A 22,972-nucleotide genomic window follows, 5' to 3' on the forward strand; every position below is an offset into this window, starting at 1 on the left:
ATGCTCCATACTTCCTGTCTTCACGGAGTCTGCAAAGTCCTGCAGCGAGAGCACGTGCTTAACTTGGCATCACCTAAAATGTTCTGACTACACAGATGTAGAGAAAAAAACGTGTGGACACCAAGGGGGGAAGTGGCAGGGGGGTGGTGGTGGTGGGATGAACTGGGAGATTGGGATTGACATGTATACACTAATATGTATAAAATGGATAACTAATAAGAACCTGCTGTATAAAAAGATAAATAAAATTAAATTTAAAATAATAAAATAAAATGGTCTGACTAAAGATTCCCCGATATTTTGGCTTGACACCTTTCAACAGCTTGCAAGCCACTGTAGTGTTCTGTAAGGAACACTTAAAATATACCAGATCAGACCATGAATAGAACAGCTGAAACAACCAGATCACTCAAAAACTCTTGTTTTAGGTGAAAAAAGTTCTTTTTAGGGTGTTGGAGGATTTAGGGGTGAAGTAGCATCATGTCTGCAACTTAATTAAAAATCATTCAGCCAAAAAAGTATATATGTGTGTAAATGCACACACACACACACACACAGAGGGTGCACATAAAATATGGCAAAATGTTCACAATCAGTGAATTACAGGGTAGGTTACAATTTGTAAGAGTTTTGAAATATTTCTCTAGGTTTGAAAACATAAAAAAAGGGAAATCTATAACACAAACACAAGCTGCTTTGATTATTTTGGGCAGTGAAGGGGTTGCAATATGGAAGAGTTGATTAGGAGAGAAAAATAATTTTAAGATCCAAACAGAAGTTTAAGAAGGGGAAGATTCATGTTATTGACTGGAGACAGCTATATACATAGAGAAAAGTTTTGGGGGTCATTCTTCCCATTGCCTTGCTTGTTCCTTTAGGAGTTACGGCTCCATTTTTTAAGAGTCTGTACCTTAGACCCTTCCATCAGGCTAATGGGAACATTGCCCAGAAGATGGTCAGGATGTTCTTTGTGCTTATTCCTGTCCTCTGCACTCCAGACCTCAGCATGGCACAGAGAAGCTTGCCAACTTGAAGTAGTGTGATGTAGACAACGAGGTGGGGAAGCCATCCTGAAAAGGGGCTCCCAAGATTTGCCGGAAGCCCCAATTCCTTGACCAAGTAGAGCCAACAGCTTGAAATGTGCTGTAACCAAGACTGGCCTGACCTTTATCTTCCTTAGGCTGGCTGTTAATCCCAGCTTGCGCTCGCTCTGGGAAGCACTATGTAATAGATTGCATGTCATCTTGTATGCTTCTAGGGCAAGGGCACAGGCATGCAGTATTTTCTGACTAACTTCCCAAGGACTTTAGTGCAGGTTGTGGCACACAGAGGTGGGTATCCCAGTATTCATATTCTGCCTGGCTCTATCATTAGCTGAGACAATATTGCCAACGTTGCTGTTGCCCTAAGGGAGAGAGAAGAGTCGTTTAGTTTCCTGCAGTTTCTGAGCTGCTTCGTCAAGTCAAGTCGTTGCTAATACGCTCTTTCAACAATGCTAGTGTCTCTGCAACCCCGACTCCCCTTTGTGAGCGTTTCTTTTTCCAGTCTTTCTCTTCCTCCCCCCTCTTTTTTTGTTTAACCTTTACAGTAGGTTATAAAAATTGTGAATTGGCTTTGTTCATATTGCTGATACAAGTTTTAATGATAAAGGCATCTACCTTCTTTACTAAGCTTGTCATGGTACACATTAAAATTGTCAGAGTTCTTGTGATTTTCTGTCAGTTGTTATGGTATTTCTATAGCTTTAATATATGGTTCTATCTGTTGCATTTATGATATACATAAAACCTTAAGAATATATTTTATCTAATTATTATATTTGCTAATAAATGTGATATTTATAGACTTGAATATCTTGCACATTAAGGCACTAAAGCTGCAAAAAAGTGTCAGAAAATCATAGTTTCTTATCAATACAAATATATATTTATAATTCATCTTCCTTTTCACGCTGAAACTAAATATTAATCTCTGGAAATTAATAATTACAAATATATTACCAATAAATAATAAAATTATAAAACTTGATATCTTTATTGTGCTTTACATTTTACAAAGTATTGTCACCTATAGTATTAGTAAAGATGGCTAAACAAATGATACTTAAATATGTCTACAGAGGCACTTTTTGTAAATTAGTAAAGCAAATGGAGCTACATAAGACTTGAGGATCTTTTTTGTTTCCTCATTATTTTTGTACTAATTGTTTTCAATAAACCATATGCATTTGAAAGTCTGAAAGTTTTTGCTCATAATGATCAAACGTACTTACTATTCATTATTTCTAAATGTTCTTGATGATACTAGTAAAATTTTAAACAAATCTTTATGCCGTGACCTTTCATGTTAGCCCGACCCATTAAGAAGTAAAGTAAGGATTAAAAGAACTATTTGGTAATTTTAGAAATTTGGAAGTTAGTTATTTCACTGGTAAGTGTGTCTGAATAAAGTTAGTTCTTTATAGATGTAGAAGTGTGGAACAGTTCAAAAATATTCCCCTAATTTTTTCCTGTATGGTGACAGAAATAATATTTTCCTGTATGGTGACATTTGAGAGAAATGATCAGAGATGTTTAACTATCTATTTTTTTTTTTTTTTTTTTTTTTTTTTTTTGGTGCAGCTTTTCCTCTTGAAAATGTATTATTTGAATGTCACTTGTCTAGGTAGAGGACACTCATGAAATGCAAAGAACCCATTTCTGCACACAATGGCTGAGTCTGCTAAGCCCCTCAGGGCTTTTGTTTTATTTTATGTGTCACTCTGTGTTGGAAAGTCTCATTGGAAACTCAGCAAACTGTGATCATCATCATTCATATCATGAGAAAAGGGGTAGTTTGTCCCTACAGATAAGATTTTAAGAGAAAAAATCTGGAGCCTTCAAAACTGGGTACAGACACATGAAGTAAAATTCAGGAGCAGTAGCCCCTAAATTTCCAATGGTCTTAGATTCTTGTCCTTTTAAAAACTTCAACAGCAAAGTGTGCGTTTAATTTCCCTGTGTTGCAAATACCCTTGGCCAGCTCTTCCGGCAGCAGGCTGCTACTTTGCTGAATAAGTCACAGGGCTGTTGGCAAGAAGAAGAAAAGATTGTCCCTCTTTTGAGCATAAAACTAGATTTTCTATTGGGGTTGGCCAAAAGGTTTGTTCGTTTTTTTCCGTAAGATGGCTCTGGTAGCACTTAGTTGTCTTTAACTTAATTCAAATTGTTAGATTGTACGTGACAGCCGTCAAATCAGCGTGCGTTTTAAAAAAAGATTTATCAAAATTGGCAAAGTTTTGTGTAGCCATTTTAGTATTGAAGATGGAAGAAAAAAGCAACATTTTTGGCATATTATGCTTTTTTATTTCAAGAAAGGTAAAAACGCAACTGAAATGCAAAAAAAGATTTGTGCCGTGTATGGAGAAGGCGCTGTGACTGATTGAACGTGTCAAAAGTGGTTTGCAAAGTTTCGTGCTGGAGATTTCTTGCTGGATGATGTTCCACAGTCGGTTAGATCAGTTGAAGTTGATAGCAATCAAATTGAGACATTAATTGAGAACAGTCAACGTTATAACACGTGGGAGATAGCTGACAGACTCAAAATATCCAGATCAAGCATTGAAAATCATTTGCACCAGCTTGATTATGTTAATCGCTTTGATGTTTGGGTTCCACATAAGTTAAGCAAAAAAAACCTTCTTGACCATATTTCCGCATGCGATTCTCTACTTAAACGTAATGAAAATGTTCTGTTTTTCAAACAAATTGTGACGGGCGATGAAAAGTGGATACTGTACAATAATACGGAATGGAAGAGATTGTGGGGCAAGTGAAATGAACCACCACCAACCACGCCAAAGGCTGGTCTTCATCCAAAGAAGGTGATGTGTATACAGTGGGATTGAAAGGGAGTCCTCTATTATGAGCTTCTTCCAGGACCCAAACGATTGATTCCAACAAGTACTGCTCCCAGTTACACCAACTGAAAGCAGCACTCGACAAAAAGCGTCCAGAATTATTCAACAGAAAACACATAATCTTCCATCAGGATAACACAAGACCGCATGTTTCTTTGATGACCAGGCAAAAACTGTTACAGCTTGGCTGGGAAGTTCTGATTCATCCACCATATACACCAGGCATTGCACCTTCGGATTTCCATTTATTTAGGTCTTTACAAAATTCTCTTAATAGAAAAAATTTCAATTCCCTGGAAGACTATAAAAGGCACCTGGAGCAGTTCTTTGCTCAAAAAGATAAAAAGTTTTGGGAAGTTGGAATTATGAAGTTGCCTGAAAAATGGCAGAAGGTAGTGGAACAAAAGGGTGAATACGTTGTTCAATAACGTTCTTGGTGAAAATGAAAAATGTGTCTTTTATTTTTACTTAAAAACCTAAGGCACTTTTTGGCCAACCTAATAAATTAAATTGTTGTATCTTCATTATAATATTTATCCCAGTAATGTTTCAAAATGTTCCTGAGGAGTTAGTTTTAAAATTTGTCTAAATTTGGATTCAGCATTGATTGGCTACTTCCTCTGCTTTCTTTTTTTCCCAGCAGGTAGACCAACCTACAACAGCTTTTATGTCTACTGCAAAGGCCCCTGTCAAGGAGTGCAGCCAGGAAAGCTCAGGGTGCGGTGCAGTACCTGCCAACAAGCGACGCTCACCTTGGCCCAGGTAAGGAGATGTGGCATGAGCAGGCTGCCCTGAAAAATGAATGTATTTCCAGAGTTGCCTTTCGGGGTTTCGAATCAGATATCACCCATTACTGAAAAATTGACTTCTATGTGGTTGTAATGGTTAATGGTATCTGAAGTTTCATTTAAAAATATACTGCTCTGAAATTTTAGGTACTACAGGGCCATTGCCCCCATTTCTTTAATCCATGTCTATTGAAAGGGAATATAGAGACTGATTTTATATCAAAAAGAGGTTGGGGGTGTCTTTTAGAAGCAGCCAAGAAGGATCCTTCTAAGATCTTGGAAATGTTTCATATCTTCATCTGTGTGATAGGAACATGGTTGTATGCATATGTCAAAATTTTTTGGAATCTTCATTTAAGGTTGGTGCACTTGAGGTAAGTGACCCGCAATTAAAAAAAATGAAAAGGAAAGTTGTGGATCAAGGACCAGTATGCATATAAAACAGGGTTGGAAAGCACGATGTGTTGCCACCTCTGCTTGTTTTGTGCAGTCCACAACCTGAGAATGGTTTTTATATCTTTAAGTGGTTGGGAAACGTCAGAAGAGTAGTATTGTGTGACGCGTGAACAGGACATGAAGGTTAAATTCCAGTGTCGTGATAAAGTTCTGTCAGAACACAGCCCCGCCCACATCTGTGCATGTTGTCTGTACCTTTCTTGTGCCCTAGATCAGAGTTGACTGGATGGCCTACAACACCGGACATGTTTACTCTCTGGCCCTTTAGAGAAAAGGTTTGCCACCTGGCCCCTGTTATAAAACATAGGCACAGTAGTTCATGGCTTTAGCGTGATAGTTGTGTAGGATTTGGCTAAATGTGATATGGATGCCAATGTGTGTAGGGGAGCAGAGGGCATTCTGGTCAGCTCAGTGCTGAGAGCACAGCCCAGGAGGCACAGAAGGATAAAGACTTTTACAGGTGATTAGGGGTTGAATTGTAGAGCAGCACCCCCGTGAGCACATCGGGCCCCAGTGACGGCTAGAGCATTTAGATTTTATTCTGCAGGCAACGGGAACAAAGGCAAAGCGTCACAAACAAAGACCATGTATAAAATGATGTTTTAAGACTATTTCTTGGTGCTGTAACAGTTTGTCACTGGGATTGAGACTGGTGACAGATCAAAGGCAAAGAGGTTAATTAATCACCTATTAATTAATTAATCACACTTACTGAATGTAAGGGAGCATTGTGAAAGAACCTGAAGGATGTACCGAGTCAAGGGGAAAGCGTAGATCTCTGACTCAAGCCTGGGGAAATGGCGGAATTACTCAAAAATGTAATTCAGATATCATTAAACTTTGGTCCTACATTCTGTGCAGTTGTCTATCTGTCTATATTCCAAGAGTCTGTAAGCCTCATAAGATCAGATAACTTGTCAGTTTGGGTGCCTGTATTATTTCCAACACCTCACGTGGTGTGTTGCCTGTAGCGGATGGCATCTGCCTTTGAACTTTCACACATTGATTCAATAGATCCACAAACTTTAGAAATTCTATTTGGCATTTTATAATCATATTAATCAGAGTAAGTATGATTGTTTTGCCACAATTTACTGACTTCCTTCCTTACATTTATATTCTGGTACTTGTATTTTTCTCTAATTCTCACCACAGACCTGAAAAGTAGATATCATTATCCAATGCTTTTAATAAAGAGACTCCACAAAGTTAAGTAATGAGTTCAAAGTTACATGGTTAACAAATGTTGGTGCCAGAAGTGAAAAGTCTTTTCTGTATTTCTCCAAAGCCCTGGCCCGTTTTTTAGGATAGATTGCTTGCTATACAAATTTGCTAATAAATGTTCTATTATTCAACTACTTTCCTTGTATTTAAAATATCATTCAAAAATGCTCTTAGAGGGGCTTCCCTGGTGGCGCAGTGGTTGGGAGTCCGCCTGCCGATGCAGGGGATACGGGTGAAAATAGAATCAAAGATGATTTGAAGATTATTTATTTAATCCAGAGTTTCAGTACAGTTACTAGATGTAGCATAACTGGTACCCAACAAAAAAATAGACCAGGCATTTTGTTTTTTCATTAATAACAAAAGATACACACTCAGTAATACCTTCAAACAATATCTCTGTGAGCAGCTGACTAATCACACTGGCAGTTCTGCAAGTTTAGTCTTAGAAATGATGGAGCAGGTGTGGGACTTTGCTAAGAAGAAGGGTTTCTAAGCAGAGAACAGAAAACTGATAGGTTTCATTTGCCCAAAATTTATAAAGATCTACAACGTACACAATTTTCTCTGGTCTGGAAAAAAAAGAAAAAAGAAATAGGATCATGCGTAGCTGACAAGTTATAGGGAACAGATTGTGGCTTACCTGAGCTTTTGCAGGGAGCTTTTTAATACACAGTGAGGAAAATTGGAACCTACTTACCCACCTGGTTTATTTTTTTAAATCATAATTTTTTTTTTTCTGGTTAGAAGAAATCTGTCTGCAATAAGCCCCACGCCCTTCATGAGTCTTAATAGTAACCTCCTAATTATTTTTTGCTGTTGTTGGGGATTTATTCATAATTCCAACATTTCCTCAACACTATTTAAGTTTTACATGCGAGAGAATGAGCCACCTCTCATACGTAATGCTCTAAGGTTGAATTGTTGAAATGTTTCATATTTAATGTGAAACTCGTAATAAATTGGCAAGAAAGAAGGACAGCCATTTCTGTCACAGTGTTAAGGATGGGGAAACTGAGGTCTGAAGTTTTGGCCTGACCTTGAGAGTAAGTTGAGAATTAGCTTGCAGAAAACACCAGGTTTTCTTCTGTCTCCAAGTCAAATGATCTTCTTTAATTCATGGTGACCTTGACCAGGGTTTCCACTAACTGAAATAGCCTTTAGAAAAATGAACACTCACTGGAAAACATCGAACAACAACTGATTGGAAAAACATGGCAGGCAGCCAGTTTTCAATTGCCTGTTCAAAGGTGGTCCACGTAGGTCCACACAGAAACGACACGGGGTTGACCACAGAGGGAGGTGGCTTTATCCATGCGTATACATCTCTGATTGTCTTCTTGAATAATAAAATGAATGATTTTAAATAACCTGTGTCATTACTGTTTCCCTCATTAGTGTGGAAAATCAAATGATGTGTAAATCATATGCTCAGAGCCTTTTTTTTTTTTAATTCAGAAAAGTGGGCAGAAAAAATAAGGTTTTCCAAGATGCGTAGACTATACACTGTTTTTAGAATAACTAGACATTAAAGAAGGAATTCATATTGGAAAAAGAAACAGCACTGAGAGACTTAAAGATTCGTTCCCCTCTCCCTTTCTCCTGGAATCTTGCCAAATTCAAGGTTAGAATGTCAATAGGCATGGTTCCTTCTACTGTCTGTCCTGTTGTTAAATTATAAGTGTGTGGGGTGAAGAGCGAGCCTTCTGGTGAGGAAGAAAGCTCTTAGCTCAAGCTCTCAAAGATTTCCCAGCACCAACGTATATAAACACAAGACTACCAGAGACTGTGTGACCTGTTAAAAAATTTGCCTGGGCTGGTGAAATTTAGGTAGATGTGATGTTGAAGATGAAGATTCTGTCCCAGGGAATCACCTTAAGGGGGTTCCTCCTCCTGAGCCCTGCAGGCTTCTGCTCACTGAGTCCCAGCGGTGTTCTCTCCTACGCTGGGATGACATGTCCTGTCCCTTCTCCCATCACACTCCAGCCGTTGCCCACAGTCTAGATGGGTTGTACCTCCTGTGGAAAACAAAGCTTCTGTGATAGGAAGAAACTACTTTTTCTAAAAGCAAACAGGCTTAAAATATGGTAAGGATGTTTATGAGTAAAATGATTTGTTGACTCTAAAAATAATTACAAGATAGAAAGGATGTAGAAGTGAGATGAGAGAACACACAGAACATAGTGTTCTGCCTTGGAATACTGTATGGGGCTCTAAATTGCCTGGGAACAAAGACCTGGAGAGAATGGCCTCTGTGGTCCTTTTGTCCATCAGATGTTCTGCATTTGAATTCTGGTTCTGTCACTTACTGGCTGTGTGACTTGGGGCAAGTTGCTTAACTTCTTTATGTCTCAGTTTCCTTGTCATCAGTTGGAAGTAAAAATTTCATTAAAGCTGTGAGGGTTAAATGACTTAACTTATGAAAATATTTAGAACAGTGCCTGACACATAATAAACATCTAGAAACCACTAGCTCTTATTGTCATTTCTTCAAGTGAAGAAAACTTTTGATTTTCTACCAAAAACACATTGAAGCAACTGCTGAACTCACATTGTAAACTTACACCTCTAGGGCACTTCAGTTCTGGTTAAGTTACAAATTGTTAATTCCTCCAGCACAAACTCTAGGTAACCTGAGTTATCCGCTATTAACATCTTTTTGTTTGCACCCAGTTTATTAGTCTTAAAATGAATCAGAACCCAGGAGATTACCGCAGCCACGAACTGTGGATGATTTTTTTTCCCCTACAATCACTGTAATTACTTTAACTCAAAAAGAACTTTATCTTTGCCACTCTAATAAGATACTCTGCCCTGGAATAGCATTAAAGCTAAAAGGTTTCTGATGATAAATGGTGAAATAAATAGAATAAGTTGTACAAATGCCTGACATGATGGACTTTATTTACAATTGGTTTATAGATTAGGAACAATTTATGTGAGGAAATTTATTAAGAAATATACTCTAAATGTATAACTGTTCCTAAACTTAATATTTGTTAGAGATTAATTGTTGACCAGGAGTCTACTTACTTCCCTTAATATCAAAACCTACTCTTACGTACATAATAAAGTCACAAATGTAATAAAACTGTAGATGAGAGAAAAGGAGAATGGACAGAATGGCTCCTTGGACTTGTCTTGAGCCCCATGGTTCAGGGGAGAGTGAGAGCAAAGAGTGGACAAAAGAGGTTTTTCATCATAGTCTGTGTGAGAATCAGGGCAAAAGCCAGAGCCAGGCAGGCCTGGGGACAAGAACGGAGCCCAGCATCATTCTGGCACCAGGAAGATGCTGGGTAGGACTGCCAGATTAGCACACAAATATACAGGGTGTTCACGTAAATTTGATTTCAGATAGGCAATGAATATTTTGTTTATGTATAAGTATGTCCCAAACATTGCATGGAACATGACTATATTAATTTTTTAAATCTGAGATTCAAATTGGCATCCCATTCTTTATCTGGCTATGCCCTTCCCTCTTTGCCGGGACATCTGTGTAATGATTATTGGTGCTGACTCCAGGGAGGCCCCTCAGTTGGCTCTTGGTCAAGCTGCGTAGGCAAAGCAGCAGCTGGAGGAAGAGATGAACAGCAAGAATGTCAAACAGAACAGCCGGAGCTGGCAAAGTCGGTAGTGGTCAGGTGTGGGGAACACTCACCTGGGGGTTCTAGAAGTAACTGGGGGCCTCTGAGGCGTAATGCCAACATCCTTGAGTGAGAGTAATCAGCCAGCAGTCATTCGAGTCACAATCATAGATGGAAGTGTTTGTTTCTGAAGAACTAGAGACAGTTATTAGTAAACCAAGGGAACTTCTCATTAGAAAAACAAACAAAAACAATAAATATGTTCTTGTGGATTGGAAAACAGTTCATTTTTGCTATATTACAATGATATAAACATTTAATAAAGAGTTTACAAACAAAAAGTGAAAAAATATAAAGTTGCCTATTGAAATAGATAAAACGCTATATATACATATAAAACTGTGTATGAAATAAGTAAAATGCTATCCAGCTGAGCTGCAGGCAACTTTAGCCAACAGCTAGTCACTATGTTATGTTCACTATTCACTATGTTATGATATTTCAACTGTAGAAATTCCTACATTGAGAACCTTTATCGTATGCTTAATATTTTAGAACTAAAATTTTCTTTGGTCATATGTTATTAGTTGGAGTGATTTCAATAAATTGAATCCTGCATAAATGTTGGTCAGTGTTGGTAAAACATTGACATTTCAATCAGGCTAATAATTTTCAGTTGGACTCCAGTGGAGGCAGCCTTTCACTGCTTCTTTTTTGGTGACTCTCTATACTATATTAGTAGCTGACTTTTTTAAAATAATGATTTTACTTTACAAATCTTTAAGAAAGAGGAAAAAGAAAATAATCTTGCAGATGCATATCCCCAGATCATATTTTTAGAACACCCAGTAGCATCAGAAGTCCCTGGAAAGATGGGCCCTTACCAGGCATGTACCCTTGTCGTGCTGTAATGTCTCACAGTTTGTCCTTTGATACCCAGCCTTACTCCTGACCTATGATGCTAGTGTGAAAATCTCAAAACCGTGGGCAGGAAATTTAAATCATGCTATTCTGAAATGTATGCGTATATATTTAAAAAAATGTGTTGAATTCTTTATTTCCTTATTCCCAAAGGAATAAACCAATAAAACCAAATACTTTGGTTTATTGTGTGTATATGTATGTGTGTGTATATAAATATATATATATTTATATATATCATGAGGAATGAGTATTATTAATAGCTATTATTGAATGTTTACCAGAAACCAAGATCTAAAGCAGTTTACCTGAATATCCCATTTAATTGTTATGTTGTTTGAATAGTGTTCTAGTTTCATGTATATGTATGGTTATGGCAATGAGGTACATATTGTTATTTACTTCATATGGAAAGTACGATAGTTTTCCAAAGTCTGTCAGTCAATACTGACATGTGGTCATTAATCTGTTTAATTGGAATTTGGTTGTGCTACATAGAATTTTATTCATTGTTCAGAATGATAGCGTTAAAACAATTGCAAGAGAAGTATTTGTTGGGACTACAAAGGACATTTGACAAAAATTACAGCCTAAATACATTTATAAAACATAAAGGAAAAGATAAGATTTTTTAAAGAAAGTTTATTATATACTCTATTATTTCATTTTAAGTTGTAGTTAAATGTATCATGTTTTAAAACAGGGTTGCTTTGTTTATTGGTTAACAATTCTGTTAACCGGCAGTGATAGAACACCCTTTCATCAGCGGCTTACTCCATAAGGACTTAAGTGTTGTCTTAAGGATTGACTGGGTTGTTTGTACCATTACTATCCACCATCCTTCATGTCACAGAACCAGGTATCGTGGTATTGGATCTGCAGGCAGGGCAGGACAACGGGGAACAGCCATGCCTGTCTTGTTTATTTGTAAAAGGAAGTAATAATATTGATAATTTTTAGAAGCCTCTTTTCAGTCTTCCCCTTACATCACATTGTTTATAACTTTGTCATAGACCCACTAATAATTACAAAGGAAGCTTGAAAAGCAAGTGTTTCCCAAAGGCAAACAGGATAGCCATAATTGGCTTAGGCCAGTTTATCCGAGGGTTTCGGTCCATTGCTTCTCCAATCAAAATTATACTTCTGCAAATAAGGAGAGAAGATGAGATGGACATTGGATGGGCAAATCACTAATGGCTGCCGTATTTGTAAATGCATAATTATTTTAGATCACTTTCATGGACTCATCAATTTCTTTACTAAGTCTAAATTTTACTGTTATATACTCTATTTGTATCACTATGGCTACACAAGGGATTTGGCCAGCCTTGAACTTGTTTTTGTGTGTGAAATGCCACTGTTGTTTCAGTGGTTGTTTCTACACATAAATGTATCTCCCTGGTTTTCTACAGAATGAAATTGGTATATTATCCATTTGACCACTTAGAAGCATTATCAAGAATTGTGGAAAGAAAAAAGAAAGATCTTTAGGGCAGTGGGTTATTTGTTCTTTGCTTAAGAAGAAAATGGCCTAAAAACCTCATTGGGGAAAGATAAACAGAATTTAGTAGCTCTGTCGTACTCTATAGTAGATCCTTTGTCAGTGCTTTATAAAGAATGAGCATATTATCTAGCGCTAATAAAATGTGAGGGGCAGAAGAGTCGCATTGAGAGACCTACAGAATTAGGCAAGAGAGTGCAGATCAGGACTGTGCTATGTTTTTTCAGTTATTTAACAGAAACATTGGTACTTATGCAGGCAAGCCATTTTCCATGTGGGAATATCAAGCTACCTGCATAAATGTATCATTGAAGCCATATGAGAAATGGAGAGGTCAATTGACTTCACTTGGGTCCACCGTGAGGAAGGAACCAAACTGAGAATTAAATCTGGGGAAACAGAGTTACATTCTAACTGAAACATCCATATTAAGTTACATTTGTTTTCTTACTACTATGGAGAGAGAGTAGAGCCTTACTCTGCAGGCTTTTCCCAAAAAGAACTAAATTTATTAGACTACATTTCCTAAAGTGGGAATGGAGATTTGGGAAATGGACAGTGACACACAGGTGTTTTCCTTTAGTGAGGAGAAAACAGAAGAGCATCGGTACACCTGGAAAATAGGAAATCATGAAATTACAGAGAAGGCTCTCGTGGATTATGACAGTTTTTCAGTGACTAGTTGGCTCTACTGGCTTGTTGGAGGCATGATACTAACGAAGTTCGAGTCCTCGGCATGAGACCTGCAAGGGCCACTTGCCTCTCTGAGCCCTGTTATAACCGTGCTTGTACTGGAACTGCCTGGAGCTGCTTTATGAGAATTACCACTGGGCATCAAGGCTCAAGAGCTCAGCAAGCCCCATCATGAACAATCCTGTGTTCTCAGCTCCTGACTGGTGGCTACCACACTTGCTCTCTCTGAATTGTCATTTCTAACCACACCTCTTGACTCTCCAGGCTTCACACCATCACTGTTCCGTGAAGAAGTACCTATCTGCATTGCCCCTTTTACCTTTCTACAGTTCAGTCTTCTTCTTGAGAATATTTTCAGTCAGTCTTAGCCTGTCCACACAAGTCCTATCCAAGTTCAAACAGTAGCTGCTGGTCTTGCTTCCCAATATATCCCGATTCTAATAATGATTTTTCTTTCATACTCTTGCTCTACCACTTGTGACTCTGAAGCTGTTCATAGAAAAGTGAATTTCATTGAGGGAAGGAGATACTTTCTGCCTTTCTTACATTTGAAAGCCATGAGTTTAGTAGAGAAAGGAAGACCTAGGAAGTGAATCATTTTAACCGCTTTAAACATATGAAGGGCTGACAGATGGAAGATTCCTAAGATTTTGTTTTATTTTCAGAGAGCAGAGCTACAATTTATGGGTGAAGACAGATTTTTAGGTCAAATAAGTCTCTTCAATTAGAGTGCCATACAATGAAGAGAGCTAGCTAACTGGAAAAGCAATTGTTCCTCCATTACTAAAGGTCGTCTAGCAGAAGACAGATAACCAAACACCAAGTATATATTATAAGAGCAAGTTTTTTTATCAGGAGGGAATTTAGATTGGATGACTATAAAGTTCATTCCTACTCTAAGATTACAGATAGGTTAAGGAAAACAGTAACTATGATGCCATTTGTTCAGTTATTCATTTATTCCACCACACAGGTATAAACATCTCCTATGCATCAGGCACTATGCTAAAGCACAAAGGTGGAAAAGCCATAGTCCTTGCCTTGAGGCACTGAGTCTAGAAATGGAGTAGAGTAAAGGGTACCCAATTAACAGAGTCCTTTATTTTTTTGGTCACACTCCATTCATTTTTGTGGTCACACACATATACCATCTTTACTATGTCTGTTTATTCAAAGCTTAAATCTTAACTTTATGGCAACATTACACAATTTACAGATTATATCACATTTGTTTACACTGACCTTCTACACAAACTACTTTAAATAGGATATCCTATTCAGTAAGAAAGAGAAAAAAACATGGTTTTTCACTTAACTTTTAACAGATTATGAAGGAAAAAGCTCATCTGTCCATGAGATGATAATGCCAGCTTTAAATGATGGCTGTGTCTGATTAACTATAGGTGATTTCCTAGGCAGTAGGGCAGTGGATGTTTATTAGGATGACTTTCTAAATTAATATGCAATTCCCAAAGCACAACTGAAGATTTAAAGAAAATTCTGGGTCATTTTGACACTAGATAGAAATACAGTTCATGAAACTAGTTAGGAGAAGCCTTAGTTTACTCATACTAACAAGTGACTCCACACTACTGGCTCCAAACTACTCCAAACTAGTGGAGATCCAAATGATCTCCACTCAGTATCCAACACACAACTCTTTACATATACAATGTAGGTGACAAATTTCAAAAACTGTTTCGTGTGTTGGTCAGAGGTGTATGGAAACTTTGTACTTTCCACTCAGTTTTGCAGCGAGCCTAAAATTTCTCCAAAATAATAAAGTCTATTTTTAAAATTCTATCTCTAGTTTTTAGATTCATAAATCTGTATATGGAATCAGCACCTCTCTTGGTTTACCACCTCTATTGTATCTGGTGCTCCAGTTGAAACCTTTGATGTACTGCTCTATTACATAAGCTGAATCTGTAGAGCCTTTAACAGTTTAAAAAGTATTTCCATGTGCATCATGTTGATTTATAAGACAACCATGTTAATTGGGAAAAGTAGGTATCACTATCAGTTTATACCTGAGAAAACCCTACAAGCATCAGAGAAAAAGAGAATTACCAAAGAGATAGTATGAGGTGGGGCTCTAGCTTGAACCCATATGGTATGGAAACAATCTGAGGATTTTCTCATTCTGCTACATCACCTCCTCTCTTAGCAGAGAGTTAAAAACCTTTAGTTGGTACAACATTGTTCTCAATGGTGAACAACTGAAACCATTTCCCCTAAGATCAGGAACAAGACAAGGTTGCCCACTCTCACCACTATTATTCAACATAGTTTTGGAAGTTTTAGCCATAGCAATCAGAGATGAAAAACGAAATGAAAGGAATCCAAATAGGGAAAGGAGAAGTAAAACTGTCACTGTTTGCAGATGACAGGATACTACACATGCAGAATCCTAAAGATGCTACCAGAAAACTACTAGAGCTAATCAATGAATTTGGTAAAGTATCAGGATACAAAATTAATACACAGAAATCTCTTGCATTCCTGTACACTAGTGATGAGAAATCTGAAAGAGAAATTAAGAAAAAACTTCCATTTACCATTGCAACAAAAAGAACAAAATACCTAGGAATAAACCTTCCTAAGGAGACAAAAGACCTGTATGCAGAAAACTATAAGACACTGATGAAAGAAATTAAAGATGATACAAACAAATGGAGAGATATACCATGTTCTTGGATTGGAAGAATCAACATTGTGAAAATGACTATACTACCCAAAGCTATCTACAGATTCAAGGCAATCCCTATCAAACTACCAATGGTATTTTTCACAGAACTAGAACAAAAAATTTCACAATTTGTATGGAGACAAAAAGACCCCGAATAGCCAAAGCAGTCTTGAGAAAGAAAAATGGAGCTGGAGGAATCAGGCTCCCAGACTTCAGACTATACTACAAAGCTACAGGAATCAAGACAGTAGGGTACTGGCACAAAAACAGAAAGATAGATCAATGAAACAGGGTAGAAAGCCCAGAGGTAAACCCACACACATATGGTCACTTTATCTTTGATAAAGGAGGCAAGAATATACAATGGAGAAAAGACAGCCTCTTCAGTAAGTGGTGCTGGGAAAACTGGATAGCTACATGTAAAAGAATGAAACTAGAACACTCCCTAACACCATACACAAAAATAAACTAAAAATGGATTAAAGACCTAAATGTAAGGTCAGACACTATAAAACTCTTAGAGGAAAACATAGGAAGAACACTCTTTGACATAAATCACAGCAAGATCCTTTGTGACCCACCTCCTAGAGAAATGGAGATGAAAACAAAAAACAAACAAATGGGACCTAATGAAACTTAAAAGCTTTTGCACAGCAAAGGAAACCATAAAGAAGACGAAAAGACAACCCTCAGAATGGGAGAAAATATTTGCAAATGAAGCAACTGGCAAAGGATTAATCTCCAAAATATACAAGCAGTGCATGTAGCTCAATATCAAAAAAACAAACACCCAATCCAAAAATGGGCAGAAGACCTAAATAGACATTTCTCCAAAGAAGATATACAGATTGCCAACACTAATCATTAGAGACAGGCAAATCAAAACTACAAAGAGGTATCACCTCACACCGGTCAGAATGGCCATCATCAAAAAATCTACAAACAATAAATGCTGGAGAGGGTTTGGAGAAAAGGGAACCCTCTTGCACTGTTGGTGGGAATGTAAATTGATACAGCCACTATGAAGAACAGTATGGAAGTTCCTTAAAAACCTAAAAATAGAACTACCATACGACCCAGCAATCCCAGTACTGGGCATATACCCTGAGAAAACCATAATTCAAAAAGAGTCATGTACCACAATATTCGTTGCAGCACTATTTACAATAGCCAGGACATGGAAACAACCTAAGTGTCCATCGACAGATGAATGGATAAAGAAGATGTGGCACATATATACAGTGGAATATTAGCCATAAAAAGAAACAAAATTGAGTTATTTGTAGTGAGGTGGATGGACCTAGTCTGTCATACAGAGTGAAGTAAGTCAGAAAGAGAAAAACAAACACTGTATGCTCACACATATTTATGGAATCTAAAAAAAAAAAAAAAGTTTCTGCAGAACCTAGGGGCAGGACAGGAATAAAGATGCAGATGTAAAGAATGGACTTGAGGACACAGGGAGGAGGAAGGGTAAGCTGGGAAGAAGTGAGAGAGTGGCATGGACATATATACACTACCAAATGTAAAATAGATAGCTAGTGGGAAGCTGCTGCATTGCACAGGGAGATCACCTTAGTGCTTTGTCACCACCTCGAGGGGTGGGTTAGGGAGGGTGGGTGGGAGGCGCAAGAGGGAGGGGATATGGGGATATATGTATACGTATAGCTGATTCACTTTGTTATACAGCAGAAACTAGCACAGCATTGTAAAGCAATTATAATCCAATAAAGATGTTAAAAAAAAAAACAACTTTAGTTGGCACATCATTATTTTTAACACTGCTTGCTCCATGGGTTCCCTAAGGTATTTAAAATATTTTAAATGTGCAGGATCACTGTCACCCTTTTCTTCTGAGATGCTCTTATATTTTCTTTGATTTATATTTTGAAGGCTCCGTCTTTGCTGAGGCCACAGATGCCGCTGACGTGTTCTTCGCTAAATTTCATGTTATAGACATTCCAGCCATCTATTAAATTCCATCTCATGGATCAAGATAATAAGAACTGCAGATTAGCTGAAATGTGGGCCCTTGATACCACAGGGCTGCTGTCATTTAGACTAAGCTATTGCTCACCAGTCTTTCCTGGGGAGAAAAAGATCTTCAAATCACTTATAATGAAGGACACAGGGAACACTGGAGTTTTACACTCTTAACCTGAAATGTTGTCCTTCCTAGTGTTTTCTTAGGCAACATTAATGACTTTTAATATGGACTTAAATTATTTTAGTTTTCATTTGGAACATTATTTTCAGCAATGAATTTTTGTTTCTCATATTTGGAAAGCTACGATTTTGAAGGGGAATGGGAGTAAGTAATATTGGTACAAATATTAGTTTCTATATTTGATTCTGGTCTGTCAGTAACTGGAAGAAAACATTGCAAATTCACTTGTTACAAGTTGAAATTTACGGAATATTTGCTTTCAAATGGCTATGTATTATGTTGAACTTGGGAAATTCCAATGAGAAAAAGAAACTCTGTAAGATTGGAAAATGTGCTGTGGTGTTAGTTTAGGTGAAATACATGCTAACTAACATCACAAATCTAGGAAAATGTCAATTTATATGTTCAGAAACACAGAACCCTCTGTAAATTTCATAACAATGTCAATTTTGTCTTATTAGATGAGGCTTTCTTAAGGTTTGTCAGAAGAGAAGCCCAAGGTGGAAAAAGCATAGTTTTTTTGCGTTTGTTTGTTTGTTTTAGATTACAGTCTTATGTACAAGAGTTTTGAAATAAATGCCACAATGGTTGGCTTTACATTTCTCAAAGATCTACAGACAAGTGTTTCTCCACCTGAACATATTACTCTAAATATGCACATTTCTGAAATTTTAAAGTACATGTGGAGTGTGCACCTTTAACTTCACTGGAGCATCAGGATGGAGGGAAAGTCAGAGGTGGGAAAGCTCAAAGAAGGAGATTTTGGAAGAGTGATGAAGAGAAGGAAAGGGCAGTGTATGTGTTTATTATTTTATTGTAACATAAATATAGAGCATACCTGTTATCATAGAATTCTGTTGGTCAGGAATGGTTTAGCCCATTCTGGTTGGGTCAGTAAGATGGGCCTATTTGGATTTTATATTTTAAGTGTATTTTCTATAACTAAGGAGAATGAGGAGTGGATAAAAGGCGAGAGAGCTGTGGTTATTCAGCTGTTTCAGAAATGAGATGTGTGGTCGGGGCTCAGAGGAAGTCACACTGGACCGAGTCAAAGTTCAGAAATATTTCATGGTTTATGAGCTGGAGGCCTAGAAATGAGGTGGTCCTGCCTTGATCACAGCCAGTAAAGACAAATCAGCAACTAGGCCTGAGGCTGGGTGCGTCACAGTTCACTGTTTTGTCACCATGTTGAATTCCTTCAGATATGTGTACCGTGGCATGTGAAAATTTGGTTTTTATGACACAGAAGCTTACAGTCTCTCCCATCCCATACTGAGGCAGGCAAAGAGGTGAACTTCTTTCACCGAGGAACCCATTTCATAGGCTGCCATCTGTGAGTTTAGGGACATCCCCAGTGTGGGTTAGTGAAGACACTGGGCCAGAAGGTTAGCTGTCAGAAGACACGGGGCCTGTGAGGGTTATGTGCCCTTAGGAACTTTGTCTCAGGTCACTCTTGGCTGTAGACCAGGTTCCCTGACAGAAGACCCCCTCAAAGCCACACCTTTCTCCTTAGAATCTTGTTACTTCTCCATCTTCTTGTGTTTCCCCATCTAGATAGCAGCCACCTTCTAGTGCATATAATTCTCGATGTGAGAACACATCATGCCCCCCACATTCAAAAGCCAAATGCAGGGCTTCCCTGGTGGCGCAGTGGTTGAGGGTCCGCCTGCCGATGCGGGGGACGCGGGTTCGTGCCCCGGTCCGGGAGGGTCCCGCGTGCCGCGGAGCGGCTGGGCCTGTGAGCCGTGGCCGCTGGGCCTGCGCGTCCGGAGCCTGTGCTCCGCGATGGGAGAGGCCACAGCAGTGAGAGGCCCGCGTACAGCAAAAAAGTCCGTGCTCCTAGAGCCCGTGCTCCGCAACAAGAGAAGCCACCGCACTGCAATGAAGAGTACCCCCTGCTTGCTGCAACTAGAGAAGCCCACATGCAGCAATGAAGACCCAAAGCAGCCAAAAAAAAAAAAAATAAAATAAAAAAAAAAAAAAAAAAAGCCAAATGCAGTGCAGCATTGCTGGGCAAGAAATCTGGTCAATTCGAGGCCACTGTGTTGTGGAAGATACAGTTTTTTCAATGAAATGCAAATGTACATTACTCTAGTACTCATGCATTTATAGAAATCCTTTTTGTAACCATTTCTTCAAATAAGCCGAAAAGCGCCAGTAGTAACTTGTCAGATATTGTAAAAGTTGGCAGAAATGACCCAATAATAATGGGCTTTAGAAGTAAATGAAAAGTAGTTTACACAGGACCTTACTTTGAGTGTCTCAAATAATACAATAATTATTCAATTGCAAATTAAATTTAAGACACAAACACATTTTGAATTACAATGATTGAAGTTATCTTAAGGAACAATTGTTAGATTCACCATGATAAAAGCACAACATTGTTATATGGTACAATAAAAGAGGTCCAAAGCACTTCTCCTTTCAAAGGCTCCCAATCAAGTTGGGAGGCTAATTACATCAGGGACAGTCCAGTAGCAAAGCATTGGGGAGCCTCCAATAGATGGGCTTCACCACAGCTGCCTTGGGAGAAGGGCGCTGGAACTTTTACAGCTCACATATCAGAATCCAAAATCTCATTGAGCCATAATCTGTTACCACCTCTGGCGGGGTAGGGGAGTGACCTCTCTAGGCAGACAGCATTATGGAGAAGTGAAGTGAGTAGGTCTAGAGGAATAAGGAGAAGCCATCTGGCACAGGTACGCACCACAAACTACTGATTTGATTAGCCAGCGATTCCGAATCTTAGCAGATACAAAGTGGCTCCACAGGGCTGCCGCTGAGATTTTGCCTGTGCCCATGGGTTCCCAAAGGGAGTGTGCACCTGCCATAATACCCTCTACCCGGGTGGAGTCTGCCAGGTTTGAGAAAATGGCCAAAATCGTGCTGGGAGATGCAGGTATTGGCAGAGCTTTCTGGTCAGGAGAAGCATCACAAGCAGTGACCCAGAGCAAAAAAGAGAAACTAAGAAAAGTAGGGGCCGTAGAGCGTGGAGAAGAGAAGGGAATCAGAGGAATGAAATGTAGTTTCGTCATAGAAAATATGAAGGTAGCAGAGGCGGCTTGGGAAACCAGGTTGATGTTGATGTCATTTATTAAGACATGAAACACTGGGCGTCCCTGGTGGCGCAGTGGTTGGGAGTCCACCTGCCGATGCAGGGGACACGGGTTCGACCAGATCTTCCGGTCCGGGAGGATCCCACGTGCCGCGGAGCGGCTGGGCCCGGGAGCCATGGCCGCTGAACCTGCGCGTCCGGAGCCTGTGCTCCGCAACGGGAGAAGCCGCAACAGTGAGAGGCCCGCGGACCGCAAAAAAAAAAAAAAAAAGACATGAAACACTGAGAAATCAATAGGTTTGAGTTAAACAATCACTGAGTATGGTTTTGGACATTTTGAGTTCTATCTGCCTTTTGGAAATACGGGTAGAGATGCAAAGTAAGCAGTTGGATATTCAGACCTGGTACAATCTTTGACATTTGTCCCAAAATGCACTCTTATAAGCTTTATATATGTGTTTTAGTAAGAAAAAGAAAGTCCTTTGGTGCTTCTCACAGATTCTTGTTAGAAAGTCAGTATGAGCCGTGGCAGCTGACTGAGGGGTAATAACTGGCCATCCCATCTTCTAAATTCAAGTGATGTATTTGCCTCATGCTTGGGTGCCTGGACACCCTCCTCACTTACAAGGAGGTCTTTCCCAGGTGACTTTTGCAAGTTGACTTCTCCTATATCAGCCCCTCCCACCCTCCAGGCAGGCCTCATGGGCATGACTGAAACTAGGGCAGGTGCTGTGTGTCCTCAGGCTGAGACCTCGGCTACAAGTGAAACAGCATTTCAATTATATAAGTTTATATTGGACATCTCTGAATATGGCACTTCTCATCAAGTTTATTCCATTCTAACTATGGAATCAGTGTTAAGCGTGATGTTTGAACTCCAAGCAACATGTGAGTTTAATAACTACAGTTTAAGATATTTCAACAACCAAGCAGAGAGCTAGCACACCGAGAGCGCAGCAGGGAACATGCCGACCCCTGTTCTTCTCCAGGGTGGAAACTGGAGGATGCAGAGTAAATGTGTAAAGATAAGTGATTTTGTACATAATTCCCTTCTTCCTACATGCGTTATTTGTGGGGTTTGGTAAAAACAAGAGGAGAAAAGCTGAGAACTCAGACCACTGATATTCTGTTTATGTATATTCTGGGATTAATATCTCACTCATATCTGACTCATTGCCAAAGTGAGAATTTATTTTCTGTTTTTGATAGCAACATAACCAAATGCTTCTCCCTAGATTTGTGACCTTTAACAAGACCCTTAATCTTTTTGAGAGTCTTTTCTCACCTTTGAAATGAGGACCCTTGGCTACATTATTTTAGCATCTCTCCTGTGTCTAAAACTCTGTGTGTCTGTGGCTTCCCTCCTGGACAGAGGTAGTGGAGGCTGCTAAGTAATACTGGAATAAATACTAAAATGTACATAAGTCAATGTGTTCAGGGCCTGACGCCTAGTGGTTGATCAGAATTCTTATTTCCTTCCCCTCCCCTTCCCATGTTTCTATTATTGCTATTATTATTATTATTGTTATTGTCATTTTGTCTCTCAGGTGTACCAGTTTGGATTCTGTGGTCCATTCACAACACACCATCAATATTAGTCCAAGCTTGACCCCCTATTTAATTATTTATGTTTCTTTCTTCTCCATTTTTTAACTTCCCTAGCCCCTTTAATTCAAGAAATATTTAAAACCTACTACCTACCCAACACCCATTGAGGGGTTGTTTAACACACTACGGAAGAAGCATCCACTTATTTATGAGAATTATTCTCTAGTTTCAGAATCAGAAATAGCAATAAAATAAGGAAATGGTTTATGTGTTTTATGTAGCTAATACCATTTCCCCCTTTGCTATGATTGTTTGAAAGCTTAGAAAAAAAAACAAGTGCCCTCCCCTAGCAAACATATAAAACTTGGCTGCTTGACCTGGTTTAGGAACATCACCACCAGCTTTTATCAAACGTTTTCCGCTCTTATTGCCCTGGGTCAGC

General features: G+C 38.8%; 1 protein-coding gene across 1 annotated transcript in view; it reads left to right on the forward strand.

Moving 5' to 3' along the window:
* Positions 1-4,540: 4,540 nt before the first annotated feature.
* PRKN (parkin RBR E3 ubiquitin protein ligase) overlaps positions 4,541-22,972 on the forward strand; it is a 767,911-nt gene continuing 749,479 nt past the window's right edge. The window contains exon 1 of the mRNA XM_007457572.1: positions 4,541-4,660. The gene's annotated coding sequence lies outside the window, so the exon portion shown is untranslated. The remainder of the gene's footprint in view (positions 4,661-22,972) is intronic.

The sequence above is a fragment of the Lipotes vexillifer genome, unplaced genomic scaffold (genome assembly GCF_000442215.2).
Source record: "Lipotes vexillifer unplaced genomic scaffold, Lipotes_vexillifer_v1.1 scaffold1055, whole genome shotgun sequence".
Lineage (NCBI taxonomy): Eukaryota > Metazoa > Chordata > Mammalia > Artiodactyla > Lipotidae > Lipotes > Lipotes vexillifer.